General features: G+C 38.5%; 1 long non-coding RNA gene across 1 annotated transcript; it reads left to right on the top strand.

Annotated features, from left to right (window-relative positions):
* The first annotated feature begins 5,903 nt into the window (after positions 1–5,903).
* LOC138064033 (uncharacterized) lies at positions 5,904–9,306 on the top strand. The gene is made up of 3 exons (XR_011137243.1): positions 5,904–7,226; positions 8,530–8,885; positions 9,071–9,306. It is a non-coding gene; the product is annotated as an uncharacterized lncRNA (long non-coding RNA).
* Positions 9,307–16,488: the final 7,182 nt, after the last annotated feature.

Here is a 16,488-nt window from a genome sequence, read left to right as displayed (position 1 = left end):
CATTTCCACATAGGGAGTACGTAATTAATTTTCCTTCATACGGAGAGAAGTTAATCTCTGTTCTTTCCTGTAACCTGCTGGAGTGTCCTTTGGCAGTGCTGGAACACGCTCTGATCTAAATCCCATTTGCTCCATCCTTCTGAGTGTCGGCCTCACAGCCACATCCAGAAAACCCTACAATCTCCTCTGTGCCCAAAGGGCATTTATGAGTATTTTCTAGTGGAAATGTTTCCAGGAGGTAGTCTTATTAGTGCCAAACACAACTACTCTAATATTTGGGGTTCAGCAAGACAGAATCCTATTAACTGTAACGTGGTCCAGTTTCCTTAACTGCGTTCACACGTATAGTGTGACGATAACCAGCGGAGCTCCTGGCACGCGCAAGGCCAGTGGGCTTGGCACACAGGTAGCAAGAATTCCTTCTGCGAGGGGAACGATCTGAATAGAAAGCATTCTGTATTTGTATTAGTTGCTGTAAGTTTACTTTGGAAAATCAAAACCTCATTAGACATTGTCTGCAGGGAACTTTTACCAGACATGTTGAAGTAAAATTCACTCCACCCTCTTTTCAACAGCTGCTGCGGAAGCCAAGTACAAATGTTAAATTAGGTGTGGATATAGCAAGTGTAATAGTATGACTGATCCTCAAGAATGGGTACATAACACTAAGCACTCAGATGTCTAATATAGGTAGTAGGACCCTGATATTAAACAACCAGGTTTCAAAATTGAAGCAAATACTTTCTGCCACATTTATACTTTTCCTGTGATAATCTCTTTATAAATGCTAGTTAATTATTCTCTACAGCTGATGCAAGAGGCAGGTAAGTAACTGTCATGTAGTAGGGATGGTTGAAGATGAGCAGGTTATTTACCCACAATCATCCATGAAGTTATTCACACAAAAGTGAGGAAAGCCCAGCAATCTTGAACGTCAGTCTTCTGCTCAGATCAGAAGACCATACTCATCTCATTTAGTTATGAGATTATAGAACAGTGATTTTAAATCAGAGAAAAGTAAAAGGAAAAATCCACAATGGTGTGAGTCTTTCCTACTTGTAAATTAAAGGTGTTCTTGCACGCTACTTTTTTCAACAACACATCATTCAGTGGACATGTTCAAGGTTTGCCTTTCCAACCACATTTCTTCTAAAGGCTGTGGCAGGTCTGTGGGAAAAGCATAGCTGAGAATCAGTTTCTGAGCTGCTTCATGTTCTCTCCGTGAGGCGTTGTTAACCGTGCAGCTTGGTGTCAGTTTGTCTGATAGGGAAAATGCCTGCATCCTGCTGCTTGTGTCTGTGGGTGTTTTAGTTTTGTGACAAAGTATTTCCCACAACATAGCAGAAAATAAAAAGATGGGAAATGAAATCAGCTGTCTAGAAGTTGTACAAATAAATATCTAAAAAAAAGATTGGAGTCTCAAGAACAAAAGAGCAATTGAGACATTTAACCTAAACATCCATAATAAACTAATCAGAGCTGATTTATGGCAAGAAGCCTTTTATGCTGCAAAACATGGAGGAAGTGAAATAATTTCTGCCGAACACTTTGGCCTTCTACAGCCTGTCTCATTCCTCCTTACGCAATCTTTGGGAAGATGTGACAAACCTCCTTATGACAAATCCCAGGAATGTTGTGTCTTGCCCATCAACTTAGTGCAGCTAGAGGAGATCTGAGCTGAGCAGCCAAATTGGATGATGATTTATCGTAGCTGCTCAGTAATAAGCCACAGTAAGCCCAGAATAAGCTGTTGCTTTGTATTTTTTTCATTATGATTTTGCTTTCAGTTTCATGTGCAAAGGAACAAACTGGTTTATTTTCTAGTTTTGCAGCCTGCTTTCTGCAATTGGAATTGATGTGAGGACCTGTTCTGTTGCTATCAGAGATTTAAATGGATGCATTATCTTTCCCTGAGACACCTTTTCCCATTGTCTTTCTTAACAGATGTTTTTGCTTGATCAAGCTTAATCCGAGACATGCAGTATGGGCATATGATAGCCAGAGGAGGTAAGATCAGACCAAAGCAAAAAAAAGACTCAAACAGGACTAGAGGGTTTGGGATTTTTTTTAATGGAGTGGTTCATTCATATTCAACATGGGGATTCAAGTATCATTCTCCAGTGCTTACAGCTGTTTCCTGTCACAAAATTTAATAGGCCTGCCTCACTTTTCATTGAAAAACTTGCTTTTGTTACACGGTTGCGTATATGGTCTGTCAGTAAGAATCACAGGGGGAGTGATGTTATGTGAGGTTCTTCCTAAAGGGCAGGAGTCCACGTCACAATATCTGCTGACTTGCTCGAAGCAAGACTTATGCAGAGGGGACATCTCTGAAGTAAAAGGCCCCAGATTAGGCAGCCAAGAACAAAGTTTTATGCCTGAAAACCACTGGCAATTCTCAAAACAATTGGGTGTGGGAGGGTGACCTTGTTTGGTTTCATCACCCCGGTTCAAGGCTATAAAATGAGAAATGAAACTAAGAAGCACAAGAAGATAAACAAGCCAAAAAATGAAAGATATAGTCTTGGATTTCAAAAAGATGTGTGTAATACATCTTTTGTATGCAATAACGGCTTCAGATGCTTTTCCCTAGCACATCAGTGATTTTGAGGGAAGGAAAAAATCAGGCTAAAGTGGAGACAGGCACATTTTGGACAACCTCTGCTCTTTAATACTGAGATCTATTGAACTTTCCCTAGCTCAGGGAAAAAAGTTCAAATTGATGTTCACATCTCAGTCAGGCTGGTCTTTTTTTTCCCTTTTTGTTCCCTCTCACCGTGAGTGTTGCCAAATAGAAGTTACTCCACATCCAGCCCTGTGATTGCAATGTGAATAGAAAACTGTCATGACGTAGAATCCCTGTGAGGGCCTCCGAAATGTCTCAATAAATACTAATGGCAGTAGTGATTTTTCTTTATTCATCTTGCTGATTTTTTATTTTGGCCCTTTTAAAATTAATTACTTTTCACTGTGTAATTCAGTGTGTACACACTGTGTGTGTAATTACTTGACTGAGTTTTGCTGAGAGGATCCATGAGTGAAGTCCTCACCTCACTGAATTAAATTCCAAATGTCGTGTGGACTTCAGTGAAGTAAGGATGTGACCCACGTGTTTTGAAAAGTTCTTAAAAATGGCCACATTTCAGTGGCCACAGCTGAGAATCTCCACAGCTGAGATGACAGACTGCAAGCCAACACATAGTGCATAGAGGCAGCTTGGAAGCAGAAGAGCTTTGATGATTAGGATAATGTATTAAAAGGGATCTTCCGTAGCTGTGCTTTGAAGGAATGGGGTAGTCCTTGGCTCAGTTTCTGACAAATAGAAGATTTGTTAAAATATAAAAGAGAAGAGTCTAGGCTATGGATTGTGGTACCACCGGTAGTCTCAGAGGTTCTTCCAGTCTTTCTGTGCTCTATGCTGAGCAGTGCTCTGAGTTGCCTTGCTCTTGCTAAACAGTGTACTAGGGTGTACCAAACACTGGATTAGGGGCATCAGATAACTTTGGAAATAAATTCACATAACTGTAAGTTTAACTGAGTATAGCTGCCCTGAATTAGGATTAATTAAAGACCCAAAAGCCTCTTCAACCAACCAACAACTATCTGTGCTGTAAAATTTGTGATCTGTAATCCTTTTATGATCTTTCAGTATCCTGAGCAGAAATATTGGGTAACATTTCAGTATCCACTGATGTCATTGGAGTCTTATGCACAGAGGATATACCAGAGGACTGTAAACAAGAACTGAGAGGGGTAAGAAGGTTGCGCAGCACAAAGTGAGGTGTTAGAAAGAGTGAGTAACGGAGCACTGAAGTAGCTAAATGAGAACTAACAAACTAAACTAAAACAAACAAAAGGAAGTTGTTCTTCATGCAAGGAAGTTTAGACCTCTGGAACTTATTGCCGAAAGATATTTTGGATGCTAAAAGTTAACACAGCTACAAGAGGAAACTGGAATAGTGTCTGAAAGAGGGTTACTAAATGCTGACTGAGGAAGTCGTCTGAACTGAAGGTGTCCGGAGGCTGAAATAGTACTTGGAGGAGGAAGCGGGAAGTATCACAAGTACTACCCTGTTCTCACTCTTCCCTAGGCATTTGCTTCTAGCCACTGTTGGGGACAGATGCTGAACCAGTAGACCTATGGTCTTAGATAATAATGACTGTTCTTATGAGTATGGCTTATTAATAAATTGTTATTTTTCTAAACTACAGCTGTGGCTAAGCCTTGTCTAATAAGTGAAGCAGTTGCAAGAGCAAGTGGGAGATCTCTACAAAAATTGGTGTTGTAAGTGAACCTGTGGAAAGTTCACTTACAACCATGGAAGAGGTTTATAGGGAGCCAAGTTAGTATCTCCTCAGTGCTCCTCACTCCCGTGTCTCCCAGTACATGTGCAGTCCTGCTGCTTGCTGTATGGCAGCACCACTATCCCTCCATCTGAGGGCTGACCTGAGTCTGGCCCCGCACTAAAGCACCTACTCATCAGTCTCTGTTAAAGGTACATGCTGCCGTGGTATTTAATGCAATGAAGTGAGCTGTGTTTCAGCCAGTGTTAGGCTATTTCATATTCAGATATTTAAATGTCACAGTACAAGGACAGCATACAATTACTTTTTAAATAAAGTGCATATGTTTAGATGTACAACTGCTGCAAATGAAAAGCCTTGGCTGTGCAGGTAAATATCTGACCAGCTCCTGGCATTGGCAGGTGTAAATGTGTCAGGGAATTGTGTTAGATATGGTACGATTGCAGAGCATCCTTATGGCTTCCTCTTATAACCAGTAGCAGATGATATGCAGTTCTTATTTCAAGAGCAGGGAATTGTAACTGGCAGCTGGACCAGGTTCTAACTTGTGTTATGGCCTACTGTCTACCTGCATATTTTCTACAGCTTCCTTTGGAAATGTCTCACTCTCAACTTCTTGTAAATATGTGTAGTGGTGTTGCTCTGTGTTAAAAATAGTTTTTGTGTTTCAGCCCAAGAGAGATCTGTTTCTCAGACTTCTTAGAATATCTTGTTTCCATTATCAAATGCTTTTGGATTGAAGTGCAGTGTTCCTAAGGTATTGTTATTCTTATGATTTGATTTGATCATACATGGATAATAATAGACCTGGGCCCAGGGAATCGGTCCCAGTAGCTGTTTGCTCCCTCCCCTCGTCTCTCTGCCAGCTGTGTTGCTCAACCTATTATGAAGAGCGTTTCAATACAATTGCTTTGTTAGTTTTGTCCATTAACATACCAAACCCAGCAGTTTAGGGAGGAGAATTGGTCACGGAGCCTAGTTTTCTTGTTTGTATCTCTCACTAGCTCATTAAAATTATGAACATGTTGTGAAATGAAAATAAATATAATTTGGGCTTATCCGGTGTAAAACTAGCTTAGTCATGCTGTGATAGTGGCTGTCTACATCTGTTAATTATATCCTGACAGGCCTCAGCTTGAGACTTTTAAGGCATCACAGGATTTTCTGAGATTTCCTGATACAAACTTTGTTTTCCTAAAGTGCAGGAATAAGGGCCAGAACTTGAAAACTTTGTGTTCATAAAGACATCACTGCATTCAGCCAGTCAGTTAAGATGCGGGTTGCACTTATTATCCATTTATTTGGCATGCAGTTTGTCTTCAGAAACCCTGTTAGTCATGTACTTGCGTTCCGCCTTCATAGCTGCACACCATAGTGTAGTATCTCCTACTGCTGATGCCTGTCAGGTCAGATGCCAAAACTCTCCAGAGAATAATTCCTTAGAGAGTTGACTTGAAATCAAATATCTTTTGTCAAGGAAATCTCTCCTCTGATTCATGTGAAAGGATTGTTCCCCCAGAGTGATCTTAATTTAAGGAATTTTCAGAAGAACCAGCATCCGTTGCTGCCTTTCTGATGCTGGAGGCTAACACTCATCAGGGAACTTCCATTCGTTATTCAGGAACACATCTTTTTGGTGGTAGCTCTGCTAAAAATCTACAATCAAAGATCATATCTTCATATACACTTTTCTGCTTAGTCCGTAAAGGAGATAAAAGGGCAAAAACCATCTGTAATTGAAGTCCAGGGTACTTGTTACCTCCCTACAGGATACACATAATTCACTTTCATTTTAATATCCCATGTGTCTGTCATAGTTCTCTAGAGCCTTGCTGTTCATATGTTGTATATATATTCAGTGTAACTACAGTACTGATGATGACAGTGCTACTAGCAGCTATATCTTATAGGTACGTGGTAAGAGGGCATTTATTTCTATGGTCAGCAAGTAACTGAACCTTACACAAAACAGAATGCTAAAGACTGTATTTTAGAGTTTCATTACAGAAACTGTGGAAAATAATTTTGTAATTTACTGCTTAAAATGTTTTCTTTATTTTGAATTAGAGAATGCTGCAGAGATTCTAACAAGGAAGTGTTAAACCTTCTGTGAGAAACACATATGGAAGAGGAGAGAGTTGCTAAGTACAAGCCAAAACTGGATACCTAAAGCCCAGAGAGAGAACAGATGTTTTACCACCTGCACACTCTTTTGTACCAGAAAATAGTTCAGATTTGAATGGTCCACATTGGATCAGTTTTTGTTTCTTTTTTAAAGCTGATTTCCCTTTTCCTTAAATTTAAAGTATGGGCAGGGTAAAAAAAAAAAAAAAAGGGGAAGAAAAAACAGAGAAAAGTCATTAGTGTTATATCCTAGTTTTGCTCAGTGCTTACAAGAAAACGTTAAATTGAAGTTTCTGTCTCCAGGGGTTAATAATGTATGGTTAGCGTAGGGTTGTTATGAAAAGACCATAGTTACAGTGAGAGCATATGGCCAAATAAAAGAAGGAATCCAGCCTTTCAGAGATGCTGTTCTCAGGGAAAGGCAAAGGCAAAGGCAAATACTGACTGGAGCATAGATGTGTTGCTAGCTGCAGCTAAGCTGCTTATTCTACTTCCAAAGTATAAGGATATTGCTTCAAGACATGTGGTATGTTTCGGTGGCAATTTCAATGAAGAATTGTACTTTGGCGGTACGCGTGAAGTTTTAGGGGGAGGTCTGTGTGAAATGCTATCTCTGTCTTTGTTACAGAGAGTCACTGAGCACATAAAGTATAAGAAACAGCTCGGAGTTTGGATGAAATCTGATGAGTGTGCCTTGCCCTGGGGATAGAAGGTCCTGAGCGAGGCTCCTAAATACTAATGGGTCAGAATACAGGAGAGTAGCAAGAAAGCCAACCACAAAGAGACTGAAAAAAAGGGTAAGTTAAATTAACCCAGATACGAGTTTTAGAGGTAGATCTAAGCTAAAAGCCATCTCATTTAACTTCTTTAAATGTCTTTGAATTCAAAGAAGCAAAGTGAGTTCTGCCCACTGTCACTTACCCAGGACCCCTGGGCTTGGTACCATATTGTTCCCGTTGAAGATGACAGGAGTTTTGCCTGTATATGCAGAGTACTTGTTTCTAAGCACTGCCTAAACTGACTGATAACTCATGCTCTGCGAAGAACAGGATGGTGCCTAGAGATGATAGTACAGAATACGTTCATTTCTAAACAACTAAAAGAGAGTTTACTTTACTGACAGATAAAGATAAACAGGAGGAGGCAGCTGTAAAAAGAATTCCATTGACCACTGACCTGAAAACATGTAGCTTTCCATAAAATAAGCACAAACTAAATAAAAGAGAGTATTTAGATTTTGCAGAAATACTTCCTTCAGAACAAAGCCAATTAATTTTAGAGGAAAATATGAAGAGGATATGTGGAAAGGGAAAAAGCAGGCCTTTCTAAGTTAAATTGCCATACGTTTCAATATCGCTATATGGCCATCTTTACTCTCTCAAATTAGACCAGAGCAGATGTCCTGACTACTTATGACTGTGCACATGGCCTGAAGAAGCATGCTAACTCTGGTTTCATAAAGCAAGCTTAAATCTGCACCGAGTATGAGGCTCCTATTCAAATGCCTTTAATAACCTTAAAAAAAGTATTAAGGACATACCTCTGGAAAGAGCCACCTCTTTTATTCGTTATTTTGTTAGTTTGGTTTTTTTGCTGGATTTTGTTCAAGTTTTATTGTTCTCATATACACCTTGAATGAGCGTCGGGGGTGGGGAGGGTGCATGTGCGTGCCATCTTTGTCAAAACAAATTCTCTTCTTAGTTTGCAAAGACCGGAAATACATTTAGTGGTTGGATATAATATATGAAAAGTAAAATTACTGACAAAATAGAGGAACTCAGAGCAATCTAAAATCTGACCTGTAACAAGCTAGAAAATAAAAATACTGATTTTTTATCCTACCTTTCAGAAACTTATTCAAGGTATGTAACTTCTATCCAAAACCTAAGCTTTATTGTGACATGGTTATAGTCAGCTTTAGTCTTAGTAAGAAACACTAAGTTTCTATATAGCATCTCTCTCAGGTTAACACCTACATTTACATATAGACAAAAGGTTTAAACCGGGCCTAATAAAAAAAAAAAAAAGACTAAAAGACTTCAGATGTCAGGCCATTCATCTTGTAAACAGCAGCATTCTAAAACACTCTATTCCTTACAGGATATTTTACTTTTACCTGGATGCCATGGTACCTGACTACTCCTCAGCCACAGCAAATTATGTAACATATACCAGCTGATCCAAGCTGTGGAACAAAAAAAATCCTGAAGAAAATCTAAGGAATGAAATGCTGGCAAGGAACTCTCGCAAATAAATGGTTTGCCATTCAAGAGCGAAGGAAATGAATGGAAGTCCTAGGGCTGGTAGAAAGTGTCTGTGCAAACCACATACCTGCCACAAAATCTGAAGTAATAGTAGAAGATGGATACACCAGGCCAGGTCTCCTTAGAGTGGCAGCTGAATAACGTGTAAGAGGAGTGGCCACCATGGGAGAGGCTGTTAAACCATCTGCAGAGGTAAGTGAGCTCTCAGGATGCTAGGAGGCCAGGCTTACAGCTTGGCTTCTGGCATAACACAGCTTCAGAGGCAGCTCAAAGCATAGACAAAGCTGGCTTATATCAGCAAAAGACAGTGTACAGACAATCTTTGCCTCTGAATTCATACATCTTTGCAGACGCCTAATATAAATGATCCATTCCAGTGATGCTGCGGAGTACTGGCCCTGTCTCCCTTCTGGCATCGAACCTAGGCAGTGGTCCCATCTGGAGCTGGCCTCTTCCCCGACTCTACGGGCCACCCCAGCGGGGGCGCAGGACACGCTGGTGTGGCGCAGCGTGGCAGCGGAGGCACTTCTCTGCGCATCGGTTTACCCCAGGCTTGGAGGACTGAGTTACTTATTGGCTGGTTGCTGGCAGGCCACAGTTTACGGGGTGGTTTTTGGAGGTAAACAAAAGTTGGATTTGCTTCTGAGTTCCCACTGTATACCTTCTTGATGCTGCAACACATCCCTATACGCTTAATGAACTTGAAAGTAGTAATTATAGTAAAATGAAACAGGGATGGGAGAAAATCTTGTCTTTTCGTTTTCACTTACAATTGATGGAGTAGTTATTAATGGAAAATAATCACCTTCCTGAGGTCTCTTTACTATTGTTGTCATATGCTACTTCTGTCAAGTAAATTAGTTTATTAAAACTGGCCAAAAAAAAAACTGTAAAAAATGCAGATATGGTGATACCGTAATATTTTACAAATTCAAGCTCAATTTTTGCCAAGTTGTTTGTCCTAGAAAAATTCCTAGAAAGTCTAGAAAAAGCAGAAGTCTAAGCATTATTTCAGATTGTTTTGGGGATCTCCATTCGGGCTAGATTTTTCCTCCTCATATTCTTTAAATTAGACATCTAAATTCACAGCACAATGATTTCCAAGGAGGAGAATAATTATGCTCAATCCCAAATAAGTTTTTGAGTTCAAACTTTGGATCAGTCTGAAATAAAGATATTTTTTGTTTGTCTGTCATTTTGTTTGTTTTCCACTAGCAGTTAAAAAATCGGTTCCCTTCCCAGCTCTGGTTGTAGGCAAAACGTGCCAGTAGAACTGCTGGGATTTTTTCCAATGAAACAATGAGAATAGTTTGACCTTTCCATATACTCCCTAGGCAGTCTGAGTCTTCTGTCCCTGGGGCCTTCTGAATATATTTAGGATAGGTAAAGGCTAGAAACTGCTTCAGAGGTGAGGTCATATTTAATGAAGACTTACTTTAAAAGTTATATTATTTGCCATCAACATTAATAAGCTTTTCCCATGCTAACCTTTTCTGTCATTGTTTTTGTACTTGAAACACTTTTAAAAATATTCTGAATACAAGTTGGATGGAGTGAAACCAATTGATTGATAGTCCATGTTTATTACATGAGCTAAAATGTGAACTGCTTGTGCACTATAATGATGGCAAATCATTAGAATTTCGCTACAGGGTTGAGCTGAGCTAGTAGGACTTCTGCCCAGCTGACATTGCCAATTCAGCTGAGCAGGGATCCTGTTGGGGCAGCCCCTTTTTACACCAGTTGGTCCCTTCTGTAACTTTGAGGCTTTTATTGGCACTAATTGAACTTTTCCACCAGAGAGAGCGATAGAGAATCTAGATAACATGCTGTCATAGCCATACCATTTTCCGATGTTGCCATATTGTCCAGTGGTATTGTAGTTATCTTGTTACATTTTTTTTTACTCTGCAGAATATACAAGCAAAAGCTGTCTGACAAATTGTACAGTAGCTTTCAAAATGTGAAAGAAATGGATCCTACAAACATTGGCCAACAATTACATCCTGGGAGTTGTTTTGAATGCGAAAGAGACAAGTGTGAGCTGAGAAATTAAGCCCCATAAATCTATCCCATGGACGCTGCCAGCTTATTTAAGTGATACAGCATTATGTTAGTTGAATTGATCATGGGAGATTGCTAATAGCAAGTGATTAGCAGCTTAGGCATATTTATTTAAGAAATATAATAGACTGAAAGCCTTCTGGTCAGAGCAGATAGTCCATCATCTTTAAAGTAAAATAAGTTCTGCAATTTATGATTCCTTTTGTCATAATTCAGGCTTAAAAACCATGAATCACAGCTGAATTGCCATTGACTGGACTGTAGGTAGACCTATGGCTAATGACAATAAAAAGAAAGTGAAAATAGATGATCATTGGGATTATTTTTCTCATTAAATAGGTTAGAAAAGAGAAAACTGAAATGCTAATTTCTAATATCCTCATGCTTCTGACATTTTCAGCTTTAAAATGTCACTTTAGCAAGTGAAAGTCCTATCACATTTTATAATAAAATAATTGCCCTACATTTTCATAGTAAATCAAAGGGAAATGTGTTAAAAAGACAGGAAAAGTATTTCTGTGAGCCCTATGTATTAAATTCTGAAGCACTACTTGTTGCACTGACATACTACATAAGCATCAAGAACATGATACTTGAACATAAGTGCTGTGTGAAGCTAATTATAAAAACACAGCGTAAAAAGGAAGCGAATAGAAACTTTAACTGCTATGGACTAATTGCCCTAAAGCTTACAGAAATGGGAACGTTAAAGTCTGATTTACTTTATCAGGCTAAGGGTTAGTTCTCTCATCTCTTTCATGGCTACTTTCTGATAGTCGTTCTTCTATACACCAGAGCCCTGCCTCTCGGTAGGAAACTGCTTATGGAATAAGCTGCTGTAGAAGAGGAAAGAGAAGGGCAGCAGCTGACCTGTCCAATATTTAAATCAAATTGGAGTTAGTCTCTCTTTTTCTGTGTGTGTGTATATATATGTACATATGTATATTGCACCTACACTGAGTTCATCCATGGTGTAACTGAATTTATTTGTGGTGGATTGACAGCAGGAAATATTTTGCCCATTGCCCTAGCCACCCCTCCACTGTGTCATCTGAAATTATCACTCACCTTTTTCAAAGGGAAGGACAATACTTAGTTGTAGTACTGAGGCGGTTGGAGTATCTTCCTGTGGTTCTGAAGTACATCTGCCACTTAGACATAGTAAATACAGTAATTTACCAAACAGTAATTTTCTGCAGTAAATTCCTAAACAATTTCCAGAAATCAATGAGGAATGTATAGACTCCATGTTCCAATTTACACCTGGTAAATCTGCACCTTTTGGAAAGACACTTCATTTAAGAGTGACTTCTTTATTCTATAGCTGCTCCTAACCATGATTTTTTCTATGCGGGAAGGTCATCATGGCAATAGTGCTCAAAGAGGAAGAATAGCAATCCCACCTCAGCCACCAAAATGTTTACAGGATGTGGCGTTGAGTTTATTTGTGGAGCTGAGAGAATAGTTCAGTCTAGTTGCAAAGAGTTCTTGACCTCTTTCCCATGATTCCCTAAATGTGCTAAACATGGCACTTGTATCTGAATGCAGTTTTCATTATGGTTATGCCCGTTGTCTGTCATATGGTTTTGGTATGACAAAGAAAAAAAGATGAAATCACAAGTTCATTTAGCAAAGATCGTTGAATATTGGCTACTGATGTTCAGATACAGCTGATTTGATCTGAATTTGACCTGCTGATCTCATTTTCTACCTCCTTTCCAAATTACCATGCATCCTTGTACTTGATGTATTCCCTTGTGTTACAGTTTCCTTGTGATTTTAGTTGGCCTATCTGCCTTGCTTTCCAAAGATAAGTCAGTCGTAATGTAGTGCGTACTCACTGTGAGTTTCTACCGTTATGTGAATCTCTTGCTTTCAGTCTGGCTTTCTTATAAACATTAAACACAAATTATAAATGGTTTAAGTTATTGCTCAAGGACGGAGTAAATACAGTATTGCCTTTCTACAGCGGTTGTATATCAGGTGACCATCCGCCAGATGATTTAACATATCTCTCATCACATGCTAAACTCTTTCAAGTTCTGCATACTTTCTTCTATTTGAAAAGTGATAATGTAATGATATTTTATCATGCACTTACAGAAATGAAAGATGTTGTGTCTTTGATTTTTTATGCTAGCATAAGCTGGTCTGTCAAGATCTGATTTATACCTTACCTACTTTAACATTGTATAAAATATAAAATATGTATGTATAATAAAATATATAAAATATATATACAATATAAAGATATGGAATATTTACTGATTAGCAGTTTGTGTGTGGAGAGGTCACCTGATTCTTTCAAACTAGTATGGGTTTATCTCAGGGATGGGTAGCTGGTAGTGCTTTTGGGAAGGAACGGTAATTTCTTTGATGATGCCTCACACCAAACTGGAAACGGCTGTAATTAACAGTCAAATATCTACCGCTTTTAGTTTAGCTGCTAATAGAGTCTCTGTTGATGTAAAAAGGCCTTGCTGTACAGCTTTTAATCTAAAAAGGTCACTATGTAAGTACTTTTCTGTAAGAGTCTTCATTTGCTATCTGGGATCCAGTAACGGAATTGTTCTGTGTGTGGGAGCTTTTTTTCAAGTTAGGAATATGAAAAACATTTTTGTGTGACTCTACACACAGTAATGGAAATGTTAGTATACGGGTAATATGGAAGCAGAAGGTCTCTAAAATCCTTATGAAGGACAGCTGATCTATGGGTGAACTAAAGCTTCTTTATGCTATATGCCAGCAGGAGTTCTAGTACTGGTATATTTAAGTCACGGCTTCCCATTTCAAAACTTACTTTTATTGGACCAGTTCTGAAAGGAACACTACAGCTGAGCTTTTCAAAGGTGTCTGTGTAACCTATTCACATCTCTCCATATAGTAGATGATAGATAACTGGTTCAGTCCCTCAGACTGAAAATCTCAATCTAAAACTGTGATTGTTTTCCTGAAGCAGTCATCAACATTGGCTGTGTTTTAAAACAGCTGCAAATGCACCTAAATTAGTTTCCCTCCCTAATCCTTCATTCAAAACCACTTTACCTGTGTATATAAAAGCGTAGCTGTATGTGTACTTACATCTAATTCTGCCGGTATCAATTTTTCAGGATTATAGAGAAACTTTATGTTGGACTTTCTATTTCTGTGTTTAAAATATACCCTTTCTTACTATCATAGTGACCAACTCAGAAAAGTAAAAATCCACCTTCCAATTTCTGACCATTCTGCAGAGGCACCATACAAAGATACCTCCTACTCTTTCTGACAGGCTATTGTATACATAGTATTAACACACTGATTCATGGGCAGATAGGATGAATGTCCAGGTGGTCTCCAGTCTCCCAAAGGAGTTCTTTCTCTCTCTGCCCCCAAGCAAAAAGAACAGCTCACTTAGATCAATGCTACCTTATCTTGCCTTTCTTCAAAGCTTGCCTAAGTTAAAACAGGGCTCAGCTTTCAGCTTGCAAAGCGAGAGTTGTGAATTAAGCTCCCGAACTGAATGCTAATGATTTCTTTCATAGAGTAATAGGCATGCAGTAATGAAACCTGGAGAATGCTGTTAGTTCTTGCGATAGGTAGTGTGATGTGTGTGGGTGCATGAACTCACACAAACAGAGCATCCTATCTTTTCTGTTAAAATAATTGCATTATTATGTGAAAAGCTTATAAAGTCTTCTGGGGAGGCTTAAATGTCTACCCTTGAAAGGCATGCATTTCAGAAAAGTAGCATTTTTTTTTTCTATTTAAATCTATTCTATTTTTTTCCTTTTATAGAAACATAAGCACTGTCACCACATGCCTTTTGTTCAGCCTTTTTAATTAGCACCTCAGAGCATAAAAGTCTCTGAAGTCAATGGAAGCCTTTTGAGGGAATTCAGCAGATGTGGGATTAGGACCTAGCTATACATTATAATAAAGATGTAAGAGATATAGATACCTCCAATATTTACTTCTTTTTGAAAATGAGTCTAATCTAATAATCTAATAACAAAAATAATAATCTAATAAAAGTACATAGATAAACTGTAACTATGTGGTTATATATACACATCTCACAAGCAGAAATTACAAATTAAACCTTAAGAAGCTCATTTAATTCTTTAGGGAATCAAAAAAAAAAAAAGAAAAAGAAAAACAGAGCTGAGATTGCTTTGGCTCCTTGAAGGTTGCTGAGTAAAATAGCCAGTGAAGTAATCTACTATGAGCCAATTGTTATTATACAGTATTCCCTCCTAATAGATTACTCTCCAGTAAAGCCCTGAAACAGATCCTTCAAGATTTCAATAGCCAAACGTTTTTTAAACTATTATCATTTAAAAAGTTGTCTTTAGGATCTAATGGCACCACTTATTTCAACAGAGATTTCACAGTCATGCTTTCATTCATTCTGTATCTGATATGTGTAACTTTAGCCTATGCCCTCTTCCCGTGTCTTCAGGTACAGGATGAGGGCTATTAGGTAATAAATATTAGGTAATTAAAAACTACTATAGTGAGGAAGTAATCTCTCCAGCACCTCCTGGAAAAGTTTTGATGCATCTAAAGGTTGAAAACTTTCTTAGAAACATAATATAGCCCATAAATATTTCACACCTTTCCCCTTTAAATTTATTCTCGATTGGTTTCTGATCTCCCAGTCACCATGTATTTGTTCTTTGCTATTAATATGCTTTAGACCTCAAAAGATTTTTCTCCAAGTTAAACAAACTTTAGGAACTCCATAAAGGGTATTGTTAGAGCTCTGTACTAATAATTATTTAGATTATTCATCTTTTACAGAGAATCAATTCATTAATTTTGTTTTGTTGTTTTTTTTCTCTGTCTCTGCCAGTAGAGAAGCTTCCTGATCAGATTCAACCCTGCCTTGTGCCTCCAGCAACAGTTGAATGGCATCCCTGGTTATCTTCCTCTGCTGTCAAGGCGAGATGTATGTAACTCTGTTGGATGGATGTATTTTGTTATGCTTGTTTTCTTTTAGGGCAAGAGAGCCATAAGGTACTTTGCTCATGCAGACTGATGAGTGAACTACTATTAGTCAGGTACCAGCCATCTTTCGACAAATTAAGGTTGTATAAGAATACTGAGGAGAAATAACACATCAGAGGAGGCTAGCTGCTTCTTGACTTATGTCTTTGCTTTACTTTTCCACACAAATCCGTGTACTCTTATGTGAAAATTATGTAGATACTCTGATATAAGGTATTTCTGTATGTGTTACGCAGGAAGTCAAGATTACTTGAGTTACTTGAAGTTCCATCTGAACCTGAGAAAAAACTTCTTCACTGTGAGGGTGACAGAGCATTGGAACAGGTTGCCCAGAGAGGTGGTGGAGTCTCCTTCGCTGGAGATATTCAAAACCCATCTGGATGTGATCCTGGGCAATATGCTCTAGGTGACCCTGCTTGAACAGGGAGGTTGGACTAGATGATCTCCAGAGGTCCCTTCCAACCTAAACGATTCTGTGATTCTGTGATTCTGTGATACTTCCAGTCTTTAAAGTTAGTATCTTTATAACTTTTCAACACCCAGAGATCATCTACAGTTGGATGGTTTATCCATTACAGCAGCACGGCATTAGTGGGTAACTGTCTCAGGAACAATACTTATATATCCAATGGGTATTTTAATTGTGAAACTAATTATAGCAAATAGCTTATTACTACTTTATGTCTTGGGGGGGCATATTTGAGATAGCTCTTTAAATGTAATTTATTTTTACCTTTTATTC

This window comes from Struthio camelus, chromosome W (genome assembly GCF_040807025.1).
Source record: "Struthio camelus isolate bStrCam1 chromosome W, bStrCam1.hap1, whole genome shotgun sequence".
Lineage (NCBI taxonomy): Eukaryota > Metazoa > Chordata > Aves > Struthioniformes > Struthionidae > Struthio > Struthio camelus.
This window is presented reverse-complemented; position numbering and strand designations above follow the sequence as displayed.